Source organism: Cylas formicarius, unplaced genomic scaffold (genome assembly GCF_029955315.1).
Source record: "Cylas formicarius isolate icCylForm1 unplaced genomic scaffold, icCylForm1.1 PGA_scaffold_4__25_contigs__length_36172078, whole genome shotgun sequence".
Taxonomy (NCBI): domain Eukaryota; kingdom Metazoa; phylum Arthropoda; class Insecta; order Coleoptera; family Brentidae; genus Cylas; species Cylas formicarius.
Window position 1 is genome coordinate 28,323,201 of NW_026844334.1, and position 22,911 is coordinate 28,346,111.

General features: G+C 33.5%; 1 long non-coding RNA gene across 1 annotated transcript in view; it reads right to left on the reverse strand.

Annotated features, from left to right (window-relative positions):
- Nucleotides 1-2,684: 2,684 nt before the first annotated feature.
- LOC132701360 (uncharacterized) overlaps nt 2,685-22,911 on the reverse strand; it is a 32,035-nt gene continuing 11,808 nt past the window's right edge. Inside the window, exons 2-3 of the long non-coding RNA XR_009618775.1 lie at nt 3,783-4,032; nt 2,685-2,805 (exon numbers count right to left, since the gene is read on the reverse strand). This is a non-coding gene — a long non-coding RNA (uncharacterized LOC132701360). The remainder of the gene's footprint in view (nt 2,806-3,782; nt 4,033-22,911) is intronic.

Sequence of the window (22,911 nt, forward strand, 5' to 3'; positions counted from 1 at the left end):
ATTAAAAAACAATGTAAATAGTGCCCCAATCTCTAACAAGAACGGAACACAATTTCCCCGGAGTATACTATTAGTTAAATCAATACCCAGAAGACTACAAGCCGTTATCGATAATGAGGGAGGTCCGACTAAATATTAGCAGGAGTATTTCAAATTATGCAGTTGTTTTTCTCTATTGATTTAGTTATATTTTCTTTTACATAATTTAAGCTGTAACGTTAATATTGTATATAATTTAATTAATTTTTTATCGTTAACTAAGTCAGGCATATTTAAGACAAGAAATAATTCACACTTTTTTAGAAGGCTCTTTACTAACTTAAATTCAATAATTTTTGCCAATAAATAAAGAGACATTAAGAGCAGTTAGTTTTTGTTATAGCGACGTTAACTGTGATTTGTGAAAAGCTGGTTTTATTATGGTTTTACCGGCTAAAATGGACGTCAATAATTCAAAAAATATCTATTCCAAAGCGAGAACGTAAAATATATAGGGTATTCCACCGAGAACTTCATCGAAAAACTTTAAGTAGCAAAATTTTGAAAATCGTTCAGTTTGCAAACGTCATTTAAAATGTTAAATATCCGTGAAATTTAGAACATTATACCCGAAAAATGTCTAGAATTTTCAGGAGAATCGAAAAAATAAATGACTTACGTGATGCCCTAGTTAAAATAAGAAAGTCGACCCCCAATCCAAATGTAAATTGAAAAAAAAAAAAGAAAATTTAGCAGGATTGCCTCCAAATTATTAAATGTTTGCAACTTATAATTTTCTCATACCAAATCGACGAAGTTCGCTGTGGGATACCCTGCATGTGGGTATAATTGATCGATCATCTAAACTGACAAGAGAAATCTCGTAACATTGCAATTGTCATAATAAGCAATCGCAAATCTTACTGTAAAATTTAAATCTACTTTTTTACAATTGACGATCAATTTTAACAGAACATATTTGTCAGACTAATTAACCCTTATAGAACCATACACATTTTACCCATAAATGCTATAAACGCCAATAAAAAATTGCATTTTTATAAATATATATAAAAAAATATTCACCATTTCCGTTAACACATCAATATTCATATTTTTTTCAACATCCTTTTAAGAAGATTTTATACTGTGATAATAAAAGCTCAAAAGAAAAATACACAAAATAAACAAGATTTATATTTTCCTACGCAAACACCGTGCAGTTGTTTTTTACACATAAAGCAAATGTAGTCTGATCTTTTAATTGCACTTGGTCTCTTATAATACTGAAAGTAAATTCCAGCCCGGTCATGTTGTCATTAGAGGAATTACGCTGATAAATTATATATGACTTTAGAGCCAAAATTTTATTTTGGATGCTCTGTAATTTTAAAAGTAAATGAAATCTGTTCCTGGAAAAGAAAACCACGGAATATACGTGATTTTTTATTCCAGTAAGGAGAAATAGTAGCAGCAAGTATACCGATTAGTTTCGATCACCATTTTGTTAAACAAAAACTCTGTGAAAAATAAATACTTCAGTGGGGCTGCTTCACCTGGAGGAGCATAATTGGGTCCAGATATTTCAAGAAATGCATGCTGAGTTTGTTTTGTAAACGTGGTAGTTCCACAAATTGCGTATTTGATTGGGTCACTACTGTCGCTAATAACACGCAACCTCCTATTGACAGGAACCAGAATATCACTTTCTCTATCGCTCTCATAATTACTAACGCAGTTTTCAAATTGTTCTATCATTTCAGCGTCAAAAAAGGAGTGCTATCGCGACAGTTTTCACAACTAGCGAGAGCAGAGCGACGGCGCTCCTTGGTACTGAAGGGGTTAAAGACAGCTATCCTAATGAGTAATAGTTGGTGCAACTTTGAAATATATCAATTTAATATCCCCAAAACATTAAATTTTTTGAAACAAACAAATGCGCTCTGTAGGTACCAAAAACTATTTTAATTTTAGTGTTTTTAGTATTATAGATAAAATACGAAAAGCCAAGTTAAAAATTGTGCAGTTATCGAATTTTGATTGAGAATCAAACAGGTTTCCTTAAATATATGACAGTGTAAAATACTTGATTCAATTTTTTAATTGGTAGTCATGAATCGAAATACAGGATGATGCTGAGAGTCCGTTCGTTAGCTAAGTCAGTACCACGGTTGTGAATGAGATGAAATTGGGGAACCAAATTATAGAAAATAATAAGTATATATTGGCTTTCATTTTGATTACATCCAAAAATTATAAACCAACTTCTTTGTATCAGTTGAAATTTAAGTTGACATTATGGTAACACAAGGCACAAAATAAGCCAGTGAACAGTGTAAAACCATAGAACTCTATAAATAAACCTAAACAATGGTGACTGTTGGATGGTTTCACTCTAGATGATTCACTACGAATGTACATTAAGCATGAAGCAGTGCAAAGGGAGCTTTAGCGTGCCCACGTTGCGATCCATTGTTTAAAAAAAAACAAAATCTGCAGATCTGGCGATATACGTTTAATATGAAATATAATTTTGGTTATTTAATTAGAACTCTAATTAATAATTAAGACACTATACCTATAATTTTTATTTTATTGTTGAAATTTTTGTGTCATGGGCTGTTAACCTATTATATTGTGATGGAGACTGATATTGAGTATTAAACTATCATATTTAAGAATTTGTATTGTGTATTGTTTTTTCTTACCTTTGTCAAGATGATGTTTATGCGCCTTGTGAGTAAACGCGATGTAAATTATGAATTGCTCGTCCGGTTAAAATAAGATTCGAGAATATTATTAATTGTCCTCTTGTGTATTCGTTACCTGGAAAACAACAAAATGTAGAAATAAATAAAGTGTTCACAAATTTAAAATAAATAAAACTAAAGAATTGTTTCAATTCATCAAAAGCGAGCGCACGTAATAAAGACAACGCGTAATTTCTTTAATACGAAGCAATTTACAAAGTACTTAAACAATTGCGTAATAACAAACAAAGGTTCGAAAAAAGGCGATTTTGCGAAACGTAATTACCATAAAAACATTCGTTTTGTTTAAAATCTTAACCAATATTTAAAAAATTTCACCATGTCAAGGAAGTGTATCGATACGTATTGTTTCGCAACTGGCACGCTTTTAGGACAGGCATGTTTATTCGAAGATTTCGTTTGAGAATCGGACAAGGAGGATATTTAAACAATTTTACGTCCACATTCAGGGTCAAAGCAAAATATAAGTGTTATGACATGTTGAATAGCGAGTTTCAAAAACCACTAAATCCAAAAAATTACACTGTTCGTGAATTATAGTTGGAAGCTATTTTTAACTTGTTTAATGTTTTCAATATCATTAACAACATTCATGAACTAAATTAAAACTAAAAATTTTTGAAAAAAAAAACTGACTCACTGAAACCCACAGATTTTAATCAGAATTTGATCGTAATTGACTATTCAACTCATTATTCTACTTTTTTAGACTTTGATTCATAATATTTCAGAAAACATAACTGAGTTAAAATGCGACAAAATTAAAATATTTTTCATAATTTGCCTCTTTTGTTTGATTTGTATATTTCCTATTTCTAAAAAAAGGCGACGGTAGTTCAGTGTTAATAAGGTTCAGTTGATTTCGCAAAGCTTCCTATTATTTTGTTTACTAACATGAATTGTTGGTATATCGCTACCATATATATTTTTATTGCTGTCGTTTATTTTGTTTATGCAATAAACATCGCCGAATGTATTTCGCTAACCACGTCTGTTCAAACCATTACTCAGCACATATACGAAATAATGTACCTGTTCTAAGACAAGTGTTCGTTCAAGGTTGTGTCGATTATTTAGACACCCACAAATTATTATGTAATAGATTTCCGCGATCTAGCGCAGAGTCGTCTACTTCAACAACATCGGTGTCGTTCCAATAGCAGTTTTAAGTTTTTGTAACCCCAAAGCTCGTCTCCTCGTTGTAATGGTCATGGCAGCAATCCACACCACTGCATCTCACATATGAATGAAGACAGTTTTTATTTATTTAGTCGCCAACTCACTGTAAGAACGTAATTAATTTTAATCAAAATCACAATAAATCACTTGGTGTATATAAAACGTACGATGGAATAAACTTTTGTTCGCGGTTCACCGGCAGTATGATGATTGATTGCGTAATTGTTGAATGAAAACCTTGGTAAAGATCAAGGATAACTAATTTATTTAACAAAGAGGAATGTCCTAGGAAGAAACACGTATGTGTGAGGGGGGAATTTTTATGCGCACTCTTTGTGTAATCGATAGCCGAGTCGCTATCCATCAGATTGATTCACCCATTCTCGCTTTCCACGGGTCCATATCAATATAATTGAAGGAGTACCCAAAATTATATACTCCATTTTCCTCCTTCATGTGTTCACTAATTTAAAATTATTCTAGATATATTCATGAACCATTATGCCATTACTATTTTGTTTTTGGAGATAGTTGTTCATACCCCTTTGACAGGAACCATTTAGTTTTCATTAGGGATACTTCTGATTATTTAGGTTGCCGACTATCTAAGGTTAACCAGGTTTCGCTATACTAACCACGTCATTTGATAGTTTTATTTAGTGAGGTTAATAGCAACACTAGAACTAATAAGAGATTCTTCCATTGCCTTTTATTTTCTACACAACGCTTCAGGTAGTTGGATCTACACTACCTCATACTACCCTCCACTTGATATTAAAAAGTCGTGTCAGTTAAAAGATAATAAATAAGCAAAGGAAGTTAAAGAATATTTCAAAACTAGCTGAGTTAAGCTAAAGACTTACTTTTGGTGAACACGTTTTCGTTTGGTTTTTAAAAATGTATTGAATAAACTGAATTTTGTGAAGAAAGAAGAAGAAAGAATGAAGATTGCATGTTGAGTACTAATTCAATTTCATTTGGCATGCAGCCTCGGGGTTGGAATAACTCCCCAAAACTAAAAACTGGTTAGTTTTTCAACCAACTACGAGGCACATTATATCGCAATATATGTGACCAATGTGCTAACATTTATTTTTGCTTTCTTGTTACATTACTTAGTTTAAATATCACTTCTCATGTGATTGCATATGCTTAAAGCAAAATTTATTCGAGAAAATACCTTCTTCTGTGAACCTTCTTGTTGTGAATATTCGGTATTCAGTAAAATTAACTATCCACGGCATCTCGAGCGTTCTCCTTTTCATCCACGTGACTTTACTGGAGTCGTCGGTTTAGATACTACCTAGATAGATGGAAAAAACGTTCCCGCTCCAAGGCAATCGTCGAGTAATGTAATTCCAGAGAAACCGCGTAATACAGTAATAAGAATTCCACAGTAAAAGAGTTTAAAAGTCAACGGCGCGACGCTAGGAGGGAATTGTGCCTGAAATTGAAGCGAAATCCGCGTTTAAGGATGCAAACCACGTTCGATGCCAAAATAGGATGATTTATGCAAAATTGCCTTCTAAACTGAGGCATGCAAATGGGGCGGGATCTTGGTTTACGAAGTGCTTTATCATGTTCGATGATTAGACCCTTGTTTGTTTGGCCATTAAGGGACAAAATTCGGTTTTTGCCGACCGCGCCTCGAGTACAAAACAAATTTGTTACGGCGGCGGGCGTCGGTCGGGGCTAAACTCGGGAGTTGCCACGAGACGGACCTCGTAAATTGATTGTTAAAGGTTTTTGTAGGCGTTAACTTCAATAGACGTAATTTATAAGGACGATACAGCCAACGTAAGGGACATTAATTAATAAAATATAACAGCCGAACGTTATGCAAAAAATTTGCAAAGCACGTAGCGGACTGGAATGTGGTAGTTGATTTTCTTACCCAATCAGAGTACATTTGGTTTCAGCATTCGTTGCACGTATCCGGTTACAAAATTGTACGACGTGTCGCTTTCCTTCCCTAACGCTTAAATTAAGTAACCGGGATTGCGTTTGATTTTTATTCAAATTCCATTCATTACAATTAGTTTACGTTTTATAAATTGAAACTACTATCATTAATGCACTTACAATAAATTTAGTAATATTAATAATATAATAATAATAATATTTTCAAAAGTAACGGGTGATTCAATAAGAGTTTCCACATTACAATCTGAAATATTTTTGAAACACCACTGTTTATTATTAATAATTATTAATAATTAGTCTTGGAGCAATATACGACTGAACAATGTGCAAAAATTGTGCAAGCCTATTATGAAAATTGTCGATCAAGAAAAAATGCATTTCGGGCTCTACCTGAATTTTTCGACCCGAAAAATCGACCTTCTGAGAGGACAATTTGGAATGCTGTTCAAAAATTTGAGCAAACTGGATCTGTAACTGACCTCAATGTCCCTCAACGTGCTCGTGCTGGTCGGTCAGATCAAAATATTGCCATTGTTCGCGAAAGACCCAAAAACATCGATTCTTCATCGATCGCAGCAAGTGGGCATTACGTATTCAACCACACAGCGAATTTTAACAAAAGACTTGCATCTACACCCATATAAAGTCCAAATAACTCAGGAGTTGAAACCTCGAGATCATCAACAGCGCCGCGTGTTTGCAGAACGGATACGAGAACAAGGGGTTCATTTTTCAACGAAAATCATCTTTAGCGATTAGGCACATTTTCACGTCGGTGGCTTTGTAAACAAACACAATGCTGGTATTTGGGGATTAGAAAATCCAAGAGAGATTGTTCAAAAAGCAATGCATCCTCAAAAACTGACTGTTTGGGGCGCATTTTGGTGCGGAGGAATAATTGGCCCTTTTTTTTTCGAGGATAATGCGGGGAACGCTGTTACGGTTAATGGTGTTCGCTATCGAATCATGATATCTGATTTTTTCAGGGAGCAGTTGGAAGATATGGACATTGAAGATTTGTGGAGGATGGAGCCACTTGTCACACATCCAGAGAAACGATGCAATTGCTGCGGGGCGTTTCCTGGTCGGATTATCTCACGTAACGGCGATATAAATTGGCCGCCGCGATCATGTGATCTTACTCCCCCAGATTTTTTTTTGAGGGTATCTAAACAGCAGAGTGTATAGAAATAAACCAAACACTATTCCAGAGCTGAAACAGGAGATTAGAGGCGAAATAGCCGGCATAGAACCTGAATTGTGTCAAAAAGTGATAGGAAATTTCAATAAACGAATTATGTCGTGGGGGTCATTACACTAATCTAAAATGGCAAATAAAAATGTTTGTATATTTTTATATTCTTCCGAGTTTTTTATTATTTTAATGTGGAAAACCTTATTGAATCACCCTTTATAAATACAAATATTCATTTTCAGTTTAGATAATGTGTATAGTTGTTAACAATAATATGAAACCAAAAACTGATAATATTTTGATAGAATACTCTATATATTATAATAATTTGCTACGGAAACATAAGACAAAATTAACTGCTAATTTACATACTCAAAAAAATAGAAAAGGAGAACAATTAATAATAAATAAGCAAGGAGTACCTTATCTCGAGTTTTTCGCTTACGTTTAAAATCATGTAATGAAATTTTTTTACTTTTATTATACCTATCACAAATATAAACATACAAGTTGTAATTATATCCGCAAATGGAATAAACGCAATAATTTTTTCAGAGCTGTCTGCAAATAAAGAAACTTGAGATGTACCAGACCTGTATAAACTATTAATGAGGTAAATTGTAATATATTTTTTTTATTCTATTTAGTAAGTACTCTATCTGAGGCCCCTATTTAACGGCTTCTTTGCTTAACATTTTCTCGTATCCCGCCGATCGTAAATAATGATCGGAATTGAATCAGTCTTTCTTGGAGGCAAAGCTATATAATTTGTTTTCGAAATTTTTCGCCAAAACTTTATATGACTGTATATGACATCCCAAAATACCTTCATGATCATACTCAACTATTGTAAGCTACCAAAGATCAATAATAAAACTTTCTATAGCAGCATTCAAAGCTCAAAAGAAAAGTGAGAATAATACACATAAATATGATAAAGTGTTTTGCGATATAAACCTGCTAGAGAGAGAACAATTTTCACCACATTCGTTTTTTTTTCTTTGTGCATGGATGTTTGCCATTGAAAAATCAAACATTTTTCTCCGAAATTTTAGTTATGTTACACAAGACGATTCTTATACCCAGTATGTATAAAGTTTTTGTTGGACGGATATTGCTTTTGCCTTTACTAAATTTATTAGTTTTCTAACAAGACATCTAAACAAAAAGAAAATTACATATATTCGTAATAGACAATTTAGTATGTTATTAAAAATTAACCAAACAAGCCCAGAAAATTGTCAATAATTCCAGTCCTGGTTTCATTCTATAACATTGAATTAATAACTTATCACGTTGGTAACCAATAAAAATAACTTCCGGTAACATTTTATCCGATAACGAACATCGTTCAATCGTACGTAAAGGTCATTTTTTCGTCACAAATTCTATTCAACGCAGAATTGCAAATAAAAAAGCCGAGTTCTGCCCGAACGGCAAAAGCGCAATTAACTTCCGAATTTTAAACAATAACGGGTAACGCTTTTGTTGAATACCATATAAACTTTTTATAGACTGAACAATAAATAAATTACGGGAGTACATCGAAGCCCGTTCCATTATTTAATATACCTCCTGCTCGGCGTTTAACTAAAAGTCAATTAATTTGGATATTTTAAACGCGCTTTGATAAATTAATTATTTTTTGTTGCGCTACAAAGTTAGGCAGCCGTAAAGATCGATAGCAATTTTTCACCGGCATTTTCCTGAAATTCGAAGCTTTTAAATGAAATTAAAGCTACACAACGACGGGTTTATAAATTATTTCGTTTTTAATGAAATTTTCGCAATATATATTAATGTAGGAAAGAGAAAAAACATGTAACAAGGTTAACAATAGAAAATTCTCTGGCATGGAGTAAAACTACTAGGCGCAAGTGTGCTTCGTCAGTTAATAAAGGTTTCCTTGACTGTTTTAAAGTTAATTAAAAACTCAAGATTTTGATTTTCTTTAATTTTTCTTCTGTTGTTGCTTTCGGTTATAATGTTTCAAGCCCGCTCGTAATATTTTACTAAAATCTGGGAGGATTTCTTTTTGTTTATTAATTGCTTACTGCTGTGCTTATTATTGTATTATTATTATTATCATTATTATTATTATTGTTATTATTATTATTATTATTATTATTATTATTATTATTATTATTGTAATTATATGTATGTATTATTACACATACAAACATACAAATTAAATGCATAAATTATAATTGTTTATAGATGATCTTTAGCTTATAATTTAAATGGAACAGAAGAGAAGAGATAATAGCCTTGTCGGCCTCATTTTCTCTTGAGTTTACTACTCCAACTTGAGAGATGGACTATTTTTTTAATCTTAAATGGAACGTCCTAAATATGGAAAACGTTTTGTCTAATGCAGTAGAATATTGTGCTATGCAACATGCTGAACGAGTGGCTTAATAAACGAGTGACTAAAGAAATTTATCTTCGTGTTGCAGTAACTGAGTGACGTATGACTCCAGAATTGACAAGCGTTCCGTGGTTAAAATCTATATATCCTCCCAAACGCCCTGTATTAAATTGTACTGGCTCCGTTCGTGGCAAACCCAACTCTTGACTAAAATGACATTTATCAAACTTGTTGCACAACGTACTACTAAATGACCCTTTGTTATTACCGATTTAAATTTTTCACCGCGAATCATTTTTGCGCAATAAAAAATACCTTTACGAGCAAACATTCCTCATATTGGTGATTAATTAAAGTCGCTTATCAAAAGTATTGCAAAAATTGGCATTCATTGTACGTTCCTATTTCACCATGCCGCTTACTAATATCGGCACTCAGAATCGACATTTTAGAATAAGCTTACATCTAAAAACAGAAATTTTAAAAGAGTTTTGATAAGTTACCTGTCTTTATGTCAAAATTAACTCAATTTGCATACGATTCTAATGCAGGATGCTATCACGAAAATGCATTGGTGCGCCCAGGGTCAATACCTTTTTTCGTACCGTACTGGAATTCAAAGATCGTCAATTGTAGTGCGTAACGCGTATAGTGCTAAAATGTGTACCCACCGTCAACTTCCATACTTTATTCATGCTCGAGAAGATACGTTGAAGCAATATTGAAGTCTTGATATGAAAATTGTAATATTTTGCTTAGTTTAAATGAAAATTTAAAAGAGAATGTTGTCATATCGCAGTTCCGGCAGAGAACATCGACCTAACCGCAAGTTTTTGAGAAAAAGCTGCATTTAATATATTGTTAACAAAGCATACTTATCTGGTGTTGTAAAATTTATAACCAATTTTGGGCCATGTAGGATATCTATTGTGCTTACTTTGGCTTACTTTTTCATATCGTAAAAGTTGTTCCAAAAATGTATAATTTTTTTTTTATGGAATATATGCATGATACCTGAATCCTAGGGATTCGAAAATAATTTGAATTTTGGAAAAATGTAACCTAGTTTTCCTTTCTCCAATACTTAGGTATTTAAAGTTTGTAGACGAAATTTACATAAAAGTGTATCAATGAACAATGTTTTATATCCCTATTATAAAACACTTTCCATCTTATGCAGTGTCTAGAAATCTAGTTAACTTAGTTTTCGAACGTATTTTCCAAATTGCATTTAGCAGAAATAATAATATAATAATGGAATTATTGAAATTTTGATCGTCATTGTTGGGGCTTTGTTCTGTTCAAATAAAAAATTTTCCCAAGTAGGAGTGCATTGATATATATTTTTTATTTTTAAAGTATAAGTATATATATACTCTACTGCAAATTCAAATTATCATAAGATATTGAAACACTCAAATTAACAAATTTTTAAAAGTCAAAATTTCTGAAAAACTTGAATTTTAGCCATAACAAAGCGAATACCTCGGTATATATAGAATATAACGTGTTATGATCATATGATTTATATCCAAAGAAAGCAAATCCATATGCATAAGAAGCACGCACATACTGAATAGAAATAATACATTATTAAGCACGAAGGGTTACAATCGAACGGTTTTCTTATATAGGCTTTCCGTTTAAATTTTCAATGATTTCGTGCTAATAGGATTTTGGCCAGGCTTTTGCGTCGTACGTATCCATGATTGCGTCACCAGGGGATTGTTTTATTTTAAGCACTCGATAGCGAAACAAGCTAATATTTGAAATTGAAATGGATGAACATTTTCAAGGCAACGAAAAATAGCATAGGTGTCTAAAATGAGACAGATTTTTCTGAAATGGCATATCATTTTTGGACTGAAGTTAGCTTTTAGGAAGTTTTGCAAAGATTTCCGGTATCTAATTAAAATTCTTCGCTCACTAACCACTAATATTTTGGTAAATCAATTTCCGATATTTATTTACCAGAACAATACTTTAGTAACAAAAACGTTTTTTAAAGCAATAATATTTTTCAATTATATGTCATTCGATTTTATTAAAACATTTTCAAAATTGTGATAGATAGCACTTTGGTTACCTATTGCCTCGCCCGATATCATCGCTGCCATAGGCGGTTTATTATTATTTTAAGTAAATTTTAGAAGAAATAAATTTATTTTATGACATAATAAAGATAAAATTTATTGCTGTTTTTTGGTGCTCAAATACGATCGATATCTTGTCATGCCAAATCCTTCGGATAGTTTTGATTAGTGTTGCTACAAAATCTTCGAGACCACGGTTGCAAAATTGAAAAGTCTGAAACTGCACAGTTTTTCCTTTGAGGATTTTCATAGTTCATTTGCAAAGGATTGTTCTCACAGCTACTCTTGGGCAAATCATGTTTTCATTCGTGTGGAGCATTTTGGAAGAAATGGAAAAAAAACCTTTACTCCACACACCTTTCAGAAGTTTGGACAACCATTATGAAAGAAATAAGTTACTTTTCAAGAAATCAATTACAATGCGAAGAATATGTTTAATGGCCGCTAGCTACAAGTAACTTTAAAATATTTAAAAAATAAAAAATAGGAAATGGAAAATCATCGCCTTATTTAAACCTAAACTAACCTAAACCTAAAACTAATTTAAGCTAACTTTTAAATAAACTCTAAACAATTCAGTTTCAAACAGTTAGAAAAACCGCTGTTTGATGCTGTGTACACTACTTAAAGAAGATCAGAGAACACGTCTGTCTATTGAATTAAAATTCAGAAATTCTGTAAGAAGAGCGCGCTTTTGGTTCAAAATCAATCCAAAATCACGTTACGAAAAAATATTTATGCGTAACTTGCTCAAAGAAACATTTATATTATAGTTCATTTGAGAAAGCTGAGTATTTTACGAGAGCGTTTATGTTCAAATTTGGATTTTACTTTGGGGAAGGCCGTTCAGGGAACAAAAAGATAAACGATGTTCCCGTTACGAGATAATCGTTTCAAATTTAATTTTTCGTTTTAACTCTACCCTGATAACTGCTTCGCAAAAAGTCATTGTGAGTAGATCCTTGCCGCGCAGATTGAATCGTACATTTTGCCGGATCCCACAAAAGTCCGGACGTATCTAAATGAAAAATGACAACTGCTGCATCCGGCCATATCCGATATCCGGCATGTCCCGCTTTGCTTTTAGATAATAATTTGAGTTATTGATCGCAATACGAAATCGGTTAGAGATGGGCCTCTTTTTTTTGTAATAATACAACCGGCAATGTGAAATACGTAACTTTTATGTAAACATTAATTAATATTTTCGTTATATTCAGGTGTGTGAAAAGTAACCACCATACACTACAAAAGTCAAAGTTATCATATACTTTATAAAACTTCAAGTCCTTAAGTAACGATGACGATGTCGAATTGGAATGACGTTCAAGTAAAACGTCATCATCATTAAAGAGGATTTATAAATCCTTATAGATTACTGCTTCGTTTTTGAAAATCAAGTCACTCGTATCTGCTTCAGAATTGCAAAATTATTGAAATAAATTCATTCAAAAAATTTACTGATATTCACGTTCTTTAGGTTGGTTTTTGTGACTAAATAATTATCAGGTTTTTGCTCCACATTTAGATAGGCCAGGTAGTTTCTAGATGTAACTTGTAGTTGAAGTTCAGGCAAAATTGAAAATGAAATTCGTCAGTGATTTACCAACTGGGATGAATTTTTGGAAATTCTTATGTACGCTCTCCTTTCTTTCCTGAAAAAGGTGATATTCTGTCTGGATTGAAACAAGTATCATAGAAAACGACACTGCAAACAATCAACAGGAACTAATTTTCCTCAGGATTACTCTATTACTGCACGCAAGGGTTTGAACAATACGTTTTTCCACTCCCTTTTATAAAATAACTAATTATATACCGATCTAGCGTGAGGAAAGCGCCACTTTATCACGTGAGTTTTGTTTCCCACGCATCCGAGCCACTTCGGATATTTCCGGGAATTTACGAGTTTGTCGATTCTGCCTGTCATGTCAGTGAATATATTCGGTCGTAGAAAAAGTATAGTATGCAACACGTTCGGTAAACTTTTTAACTCACTCGTTTATTGAACACTCGCTCCGCTCGGGTCAAATAAACTCGTGAGTCAAATGCCGTTTACCGCACTTGTTGCATAATATACTATTACCGCACTTGTTACATACTATATTATTCCAGGACGCTCGCTCGTTCGTCTGACTTACGTCTGTTAAATTTAGTTTATAGTATTCCATCTGAAATATTGAAGATATCACAAATTAAATCGATTTTGATAAGTTAGTAGTAGAAATATTAAACTTCCTATAGTTGAGGGAGCGAAGTTCCGAATGCAGCAATGTACAGGGAACTAAAAACACGTCACATTCTGTGTACTAGGTTAAATAGATCAAAATTCTTACTTTAAACCAATAAGCCAAACTACGATAACAAGTTAAGTTTAAGTCACACTTTGATTAAAAAAAAAATGTGACCAACGCGCGGAGACAAAATATTATAGGCTGGTTTCCGTACCTTGCCACTTCCGTAATATTAAAAAGAGACAGCCAAGGTGATCAAATTTCATCACCGCGTTGTTTAAAAGAGTTATGTCAATATAAATATACACAATTAGCGTGAATTAACATACTGTTAACAATTGAATATTACGTAACTATTTATAAGGCAAACTTAGGAAACAACCTTTGCGTCATTTTTTTTTTGTTAGTTTAACGTCACCCTTTAGGCAACCCTTCTATAATATTGAAAGGTAATTTCTGTCTAACAATTAAGATGGCGACATCACATAAATTTCTGGTCCATACTTTTCATTACTTGAAATTTTGTCATGCACTGTCACAACAAAAACAGACGCTGTTTTAAAAAGAACCTAACTTCAACGTTTTGTGGCATTTCCCTAGAAAATAACGATCTAATCATTACTGACGCATGACAAGGTGACTTATGCCCTCCCCTTTATATCCCCAGACCCACAATCAATAACTACTAAGGTCAACAAAACCGAAAAATACACACAAACAAAAAAGGATGATAATGCTGACTCTCTTGAGTTGATATGAGTAGACATTAACATTTTTTTCCTTGGAAATAACTTAACGTCACGCGAGTTAGGTCGAAACATTACTCCGATTGCGGATTAAAGCCCTTTCATTGAATGTTCAATAAAGACTGAAAAAAGCAACAATTTTCGGGTCAACATAAAAAAGAAGCAAAATTAAATTAAGAACCAAATGATCCCGGTTCTATACAAATAATGCCATAAATTGACAGGTGACGTCGTGTCTATCACTACGATAAGTTGTATATATGGCAATTTAGCACATTGGTAAACTCCGGTGAAAAATAACTAATACACTAAACGAAGCAGATATCTTAAGCTTAAATTATGCAGTAAATACTCAGCACTAATTATTTTCAATAAATTAAGATAGAACAACCACGTAGGTAACATTTAAAAAAAAATGTTACTTTTATTGATCCAACGCTGAACACCATGGATTTTCCTTGTAATAACATTATTGAGTTTATTATTATATCCTTACTGGAATATTGGACATCGACAGAAATAGTACATGAAAACTGTACGCTCCTAAAACTGAATAGATACCATAATGTAAACAATCTAACTTAATTTGCTGCATAAAAATGGGTTCTTTTAAACTAGGATAAAATTAAACAAAATTAGGGACATACACCCGTATCATACTACACAGGTTGTAAGAAAGAGACAAGCTACCAAAATTCTGAAAGTCCAAACAGAAGAAGCACACAAAATGTATTTTATATCGCTCAAAGCATAAATGTTTTGTATGAGAAAAGAAAAACTTGTCTATTAAGAAGAAACACATAAATCAGCATGCAACCTTCTCGTTTCTAGAGCATTTCAATGCAACAAATTGCTCTCATAGAACATTCACTGATTTTAGAGGCATGGAATTCAAGAAATAATCAAAAATAGTTTTTGAATTTTGCATTTTTTTTATATTTAGATTAAAAGGACGATCTAATGCCTGAAAGAAAAACACATCGAAAGGTTTGGATAACTGAGGAGGCTTTAGGGGTGATCGAGGAAAAAAGAAACTATAAAAATAGAGACAGGACGAAATATAAAGAAATACAAAGAGGAGTGGATAAAAGACAAATGAACTGAAATAGAAAATATGCAGAAACTACACGACTCATACAGTGTGCATAAAAAAACCTTACGGGAACTGATGACCAAAGAGAAGAAATAAATACAAACATTGATAAAGAAACTGAACCAACCATTTTAAAAGATGAAGTAAAAGCAGCAATAAATCAGTCAATGACGGAAAGACTCTTGGTCCTAACGACCTACCTGCAAAGGTGCTAAAACTCTTTGAGGAACAACATCTGGACGAGATAACTACCCTGTTTAATAAGATCTATGAAACAGGAGTAATAGCAAGGGAATAGCTCCAATGAACGTTTGTCACAATTACTAAGAAATATAATGCAAAAAAATGCGTAGAACACACTGAAGGTCTTTCTCAAAGTCATCCACCCTATGATTTATAAGAAGAAGATACCCAGTTGGGCTTTAGCAATGGTTTCGACACAAAAAAGGCATTGTTTGTATCGACTGCTCGGTGGATTACTGTTTGGAAATAAAACCTGTTCTGTAGCCGCGATCTAAGAACCCGGATTTTCAAATGTTATGTTTTCCCAGTCTTTTTATGTGGTGTAAAAGCTTTAACTCTGAACGCATACTGCGAGCGAAGACTAGAAGCTTTCGAGATGTGTGTCTACCGTAGGATGTTGAGAATACCATGGACAGAGCATGATACCAACGTGGAGGTCCTGAGAAGAATGGAAAAAGATTTTAGAAATTCTACAGGAACTGAAAAAGAGAAAGCTGCCACATCCCGGCCTCATCATGAGCGGTCCTAAATATGATATCCTGCATCTTGATTTAGAAATCTGAGAAAATGGTTTAATGTCACGTTATCCGACTTGTTCAAGGCCGCAGCTTCCAAAGTTAAAATATCGATGATGATAGTCAACCTGAAAGTCATAAAAAGCGGCAAATTCAATTTGTATCAAACTGGAGAGTCAGATAATCTCTATCGCAAAAGCATTGTGAAACTAACAAATCTCATTTGCAGCTTTCGCTACGAAATGGAAATAGACAACCAATCTAGAAGCTTTACAAAAGTATTTTATATAATAGTCTAAGCAGATATTGTAACGACAAATAACATAAATAAAATACGTTTTCGCCAACCATGTGGGGAAGTAATTGTAAGGAGTCAAATCAAAAATTGTATTATTAAAAATTCTCTTCACCTTTGATATATCTAATACAGGGAAATTTGAATCACAATCGCAAGGGTTGGTTTATTTGACGAGATAAATAAGCATTTGCATATAATTATGACAGAGTATCGGGACGTGGAGTATTTCTCGCACCACGAATTTTGCGATCAAATATTAACCAGTTGTTTGAATAATAAAATAAATCTATTCAATGTTAACCAACATATTATGTGGTTATTTTTGTGCACGGCATGTCTCGCTGGCTATATTTGTGTTATTATGAATTTATAATTATTTATCCGCGCTATCCGTATACGGACACTGAAATGGTTCGAGATAATATATTTTGTACCACCGTTTGACACGTACGTTTCAAACGAATGTATTTTGTCCGCATAGTGAGGGAGCAATAGCTTTTAGCTATTAGCGTGTAAAAGATTAGCGATGGGTTGTCAGTGATTTCAATGATTTATGCCTCATTCTCTTCGATTTATTTTAATTCAAATTAAAAAAAAAATTATAGAAACTCTGCTGTAATATTTATTTCATATTTTGTACTAGTAAAAATATCTTTCCACATCTCAAATTATTCTTTCTTCTTATTTCATAATTTAATTCATTACCTCATTAATTATGTATGATTGTTCATTTAATACACATGGGTAATTTTAGCAATTTAGATCATTGAGCAATTGATGTTCAGACTATTGGATACAAATCTCAGTGATTTGCTTCTTTGACGGCGGTATATGAGAGAAATGTTTGTCAATTTTATTGATCTTAAAATATCACTGAAATTGGCAGTAAATTAATTATTTCATAAAATGTGCGTATTTCATTTCATTACGTATTTTTTACTTCTTGAAAAGTCGTACAATTTTAAATTTCCTTTTAAAATTAAATTAAAATCCATAGGTAAAGAATATCGTACTACCGATATATTTTCATCCCCAAATTCGCAAAAATGTATATTGTTAAGTCCTACAAATTAACTAGATTTTTTTTTGTATTTATATTCGTATTTACAAATCTGATTTCAATAGTAACTCGATAAGTTATTATTTATTTATAAAACAAAATCAGATCTTTTAACATTGAATGCCTGTACATGGTTTACTTATTTACTTATTTATTAACCCCAGGAGGAAATTATTAGTAGATATTGTGGGTATGTAAGGTTGTCACCATCAAAAATAGTTACAAATATATCAAAGAAACGATTTCACGATTTATCAGAGTTATCTGCCAGTAGAATTAATGTCATACGACAAATTAATCCAATACTCATTACTACCAGTCTCAACCTAAATAAAGTTTGCCTCACAATGTCCGTATTGTCTCAATTACCGTACCCAATTCAGTTCGATATATGGAGTTCACTGTCACCCTGTTCTAGTCCTGCCATCTGGTGACTAACGTTTTTATATGGAAGTTAGGCATTTTGAGGTTAAGTTTACTCAGGTTTTGGCGAAAGAGTATTGTTTGTGTTTTTTGTGATAAATTTTTTGGTTTCACACAATTTAACACCGCACCGCAAAAAAAGGCTCGTGTTAATTGGTCGAAAAAAATGCTAAAATAATACTATTGCGGAACTTCCAAACACGTCTATGGTATCGTGACAGATGATAAATCATTGATCTAGGCATATGAATCAGAAAGAAAGCAGCAGTCGACTGTGTAGGTCTTTTAAAATGAGACAAAGCTCACAAAATTGGCCACGTTGCAACTGTTTCTTTGGTGAAAGGCAAAACAGTGAATTCTGATGGTACACAACCATTTGTTTGCCGAAAGTCTTCGAAGAAATTAGAAAAACCAACCGCCGAAGACGAATCACTCTCCACGACAATGCTAGCTCTCACCGACCAGTGAAAACAAAGAACTTTTTGAGCATTAAAAACGTTGATTTGATTAGCCTTCCACCATATAGTCCTGATTTAGCATCTAATGACTTCTTTTTATTCCCATACATCAAGAATAAATTGCGTGGGCAACGATTTTTGACACCAGAAGAAGCGATTGATGCGTTTAAAAAGCATGTTTTGAAGGCGTGGGAAAAGTCATATTTGTTGGTAGCTTACAGTTTTTTAATACAAATCCCGATATATAACAGGTAGCCCTCGTATGAGTGACGGGATAAAGTATCTTTGAATTCAATATACTTTTGATCGACTATATTAACGAATGGATTTTGGTGGTCGAGGTAGTTATTATTATTAATATGATCGCATGGCGAGGAGTAACGTTTTTTCATTGATCGCTCTACTTTACATTCTAATGAAATTTATCTTGATTTATAATTAAAACCAAAGCTACTTCCTATTATGTATCGCTAAGTTATTTATTAACAACATGTATCAACTTTGATGAACATTTCATCCGATTTTAAAGCAATTTTCTCTAACGCATTGCACGCAAGCAGGGCCGTAGGTTAACTTGCGTAACAAATTTCGCCGCACCCCCGAAATAGTCCGGAATCCGCCTTTTTAATGGCTCCCCGGATTTTGTTAAGCGATCGGCACCGTTAATCCATCTTAGGATATGACAGAATCATGCGTTTACAAAACTCCATTAATCTAAGTTTGATGAAAGCCATGACAGCGGCTGGTATTAAAAATAAGCTCACCTAATAACTTTTATGTAGTTCGGAATATTCGCGACGTTCGGTTGACTAAATATGAACGATATGGTTTCTTTTAAATGCATTTCCGGTTTACTTGTCTCGAAAATTAGGGAACAAAATGGGATTGGTGTGGTTTCGCCTCTAATTCAATTCAATTCAAAGTTTTGGTTAGGTGTTGAATTGAGCGTACCAAAGAGTGGTCTTCTTTTTGATTTCCAGCACATTTAGAATTGGTAAAAAAGAAATTGTGAGCTGTTGGGAAAAGTCCACGTCTAGGTTTCCGCTATATAATAAAAGTCATTTAGCATACTGATTTATCCGCGCAAAAACGGACTTTGGCCGAACCTGGCACAGCAAGAAGTCGCAAAAATTACTCGAGACAGGATTACGGAACTTTACTGACCTTACCTCGCTTTAATGGTCTTCCTTCCGGAGGGGGCGGTCCGTGCTGCGTGCTCTGTGCCTCGGGTGGTGAGGAAATTTGTTGATCATCACGCGTAAGACCTAATGCGTTCAACGGCACTTTTTTTTAACTACACGATAAGAGCGACCGATTTAGCGCTTCACCGTGATTTCGAGTGGAGCATGCCCCTAAGGGCGCTGGCGGGTACAGCCTAAGACTTTAACCCATATTATCCCAAGCATAAAAAAAATACTTTTTTGCTCTGAAATTATTTATAAAAATAGAAATATGTATATATATATATATATATATATATATATATATATATATATATATATATATATATATATATATATATATATATATATATATATATATGGTGCTTAAACGAACCACTGGGAAAAATATTAAATAATGTTTTGCGGCACATAAGACGTAACATATAATTTACCCATAAATATATAACAGAAAGTTCAAATTCGACAGAAAACAACTAAAAGTAGAAACCCGATTTGATACAAAAAAACGCATAATATTTTATGGTGCAAGAGCGCACCACTGGTAACACCCGGTTTCATTTTTGGTGAAATTTCACAAAGCATGAAGTATGTAAATGCACATTACAGTTATTACAAAAATGGCTGTGGTAGATTCTACATCTCCTTCGGGCTTTATTAACATGAACAATCATGAGGTGACCTTGAATATCATAACGCGCTTCATTTATGGCAGGTGTAAGATTTCTATGAGTATTTGTTTTATCAGTTTTTAAAAATCGCAAAGCAATATAAGATTTAAAATCAAATCAATCACTTCGTCATCGAAAAAGCCTATTTTTTAGTTCCTCACATGACCTAAATTCATCGGTGTGTGAGTGTACTCGATCTGACCTTTCTTCCATTTGACAGTAGAAGCAAGCCTGTCGTTTGCAGAAAGCATACTTCTTCTTTTGAATTCCAGGATTTCATCATCTGATGAGTCCCATTCAGGTGCAGAAGTTGATGAATTACAGAACTGTTGAAGGACAGCTGTATCATTCGGTGTATGTAACCAACTATATCAGTTGGGTCCCCAAACTCTTGTAGATTTATGTTATCGTTCATATCTTCTTCGTCAGTCAATATAGACCGCGTCAATATGTTCTGTAAATATTTTTTCGCGTTATTCTTGGCATAAATTTACAGGGAATGGAACACTACGTAAATCCAAATAATAATTACGATTTTCATTGTTATTGTCTTCATCCGTCACGATCTCCGCCATAGCCGCCTCTAATTCCTTTTGAGTCAAATACCTCCAAAATGCCATATTTTACGAACTATAACGTTCACTGCACATGGCACAAACTAATATTAAAGAACACGCTAATTGTTGGATGTTCATGCTACATGCGCTTACTTGTCTAGACTTGCAAAAACAAAGTTTTGTTTCACTGATAAAACCAGTGGTGCATTCACGCACCAGTAAATATTTTCAAAAAATAAACCATAATCTATATAGTATTTCCAATGTATGTTTTCTGCGATGTAATGTACATGCTATAGACTTAACAAAAATGGCAATACAAATCAAAAAATTTTTTTTTGCTATTTTGGATTTACTTGAAAATGTGATACAAATTTATGTACCGCTTTTGTTAAGTTTTGAATTAATATATAAGATCTTTCCTTTACACATGAGTTAGCGATTTCTTTAGCGAAGAAAAGAAGAAGAATAACTTCTTGGTGCTGTACCCGCGCTCAATAAATAAGTTATAGATTTATTCGGGAAAATTCATAAAAACCCGAAGGAATAATAAAATGAAAACTAAACACATACTATTGGGTAAGTTTTGTCGAGGTACATCAGACATTGTAAATTATTAAAAAAATCAATCAGGTGCCACTTTTAAAGATATATTTTTATACAGTACTCAGGTCTATTCCTTAAAACCAAAATCGGAGAAACAAAAAAGTAAAATTTTCTTGTTTGAATTTGTGCGATTGTCTATAATATTAGTCCTGTTTTTAAGATTCAAATTAATAATATATATTTGTTTATCTTCTTTTTCTTCTTCATGTGCCAAGCAGATTCCTGCGTGTGCGTTCATCGTTTTCTTACCAGATGGTTCTGTTAATTGCAGCAATCTGTAGTGTTTGAAAGTCACTTATCCCTGTCCGTTGGCGTTTCTTAGCCACGATAGCCTATTCCTCTTTTCCCTGCTTCAATCTTGCGCTGGAGAATGAAAGTGGTATCGCTCTCTTCGGATTATAAGTCTGAGATAGCCCGTTTTCCTTTTCCTGATGCTTTCGAATAGTTCTCGTTCTGCCAGGCCGGCTCTTCTTAGGACATCCTCATTTCTCACGTAATCGACCCAAGACACTCTCAACATACGCCGCAGAATCCACATTTCGAAAGCCTCAATTTTGTTAATAGTTTGTGCCTTCAGTGTGCAAGCCTGGACACCATACAGGAGAACGGACCAGACATAGCATTTCACCATTCTATATCTGAGGCCAAAGTTCAAGTTCTTGTCTGTGAGGAATTTTCGGAGTCTCAAGAAGGTTGCTCTAACCTGTTCGATCCTGCATCTTATCTCTTGATCTGGGTCCCATTATTTATTGATCATACATCCCAAGTATTTAAATTGTGTTCGATGTTTTCTTCGTTAATATGTATTCGAGTATGAGGAATATGGTTCCTGCTAACGGTCATAACCTTGATTTTTCAGATGTTAATTTTTAAGCCTAATCTTTGGCTTTCTTCACTGACTTAATTTCAAAATTATCAGTTGTTCCAGCGTTACTCATTCGAACCTCCGCTCTCTGGTGCCAGTACAGATGACCGATCAACCTTATATCTTTTCCATTTAGTCCCATTTCTCCAAGGTCGTGTTTAACGTTCTCAAACGTTTTCTCATAGTAAATGAAGCACATAAAGGCATCCTTTCCTTGATCCTGTCAATTTTGGACCAATGTCTGAAGACTGAATATGGCTTCTCTAGTTTCAAATCCGCTCTTAAATCCGAACTGACTGGCTCCACTCACTTCTTCACATTTCGGATAGAGGCTTGTGTGAAGTGTTCAGAGAAAAAGTTTTAGGAAATGGCTCATTAAACTAATGAGACGGTAATCCTTGTCCCTGTTCACCTTAGGCATGGCAAAGAACGTAGGAAAGTGTCCGGAATCAT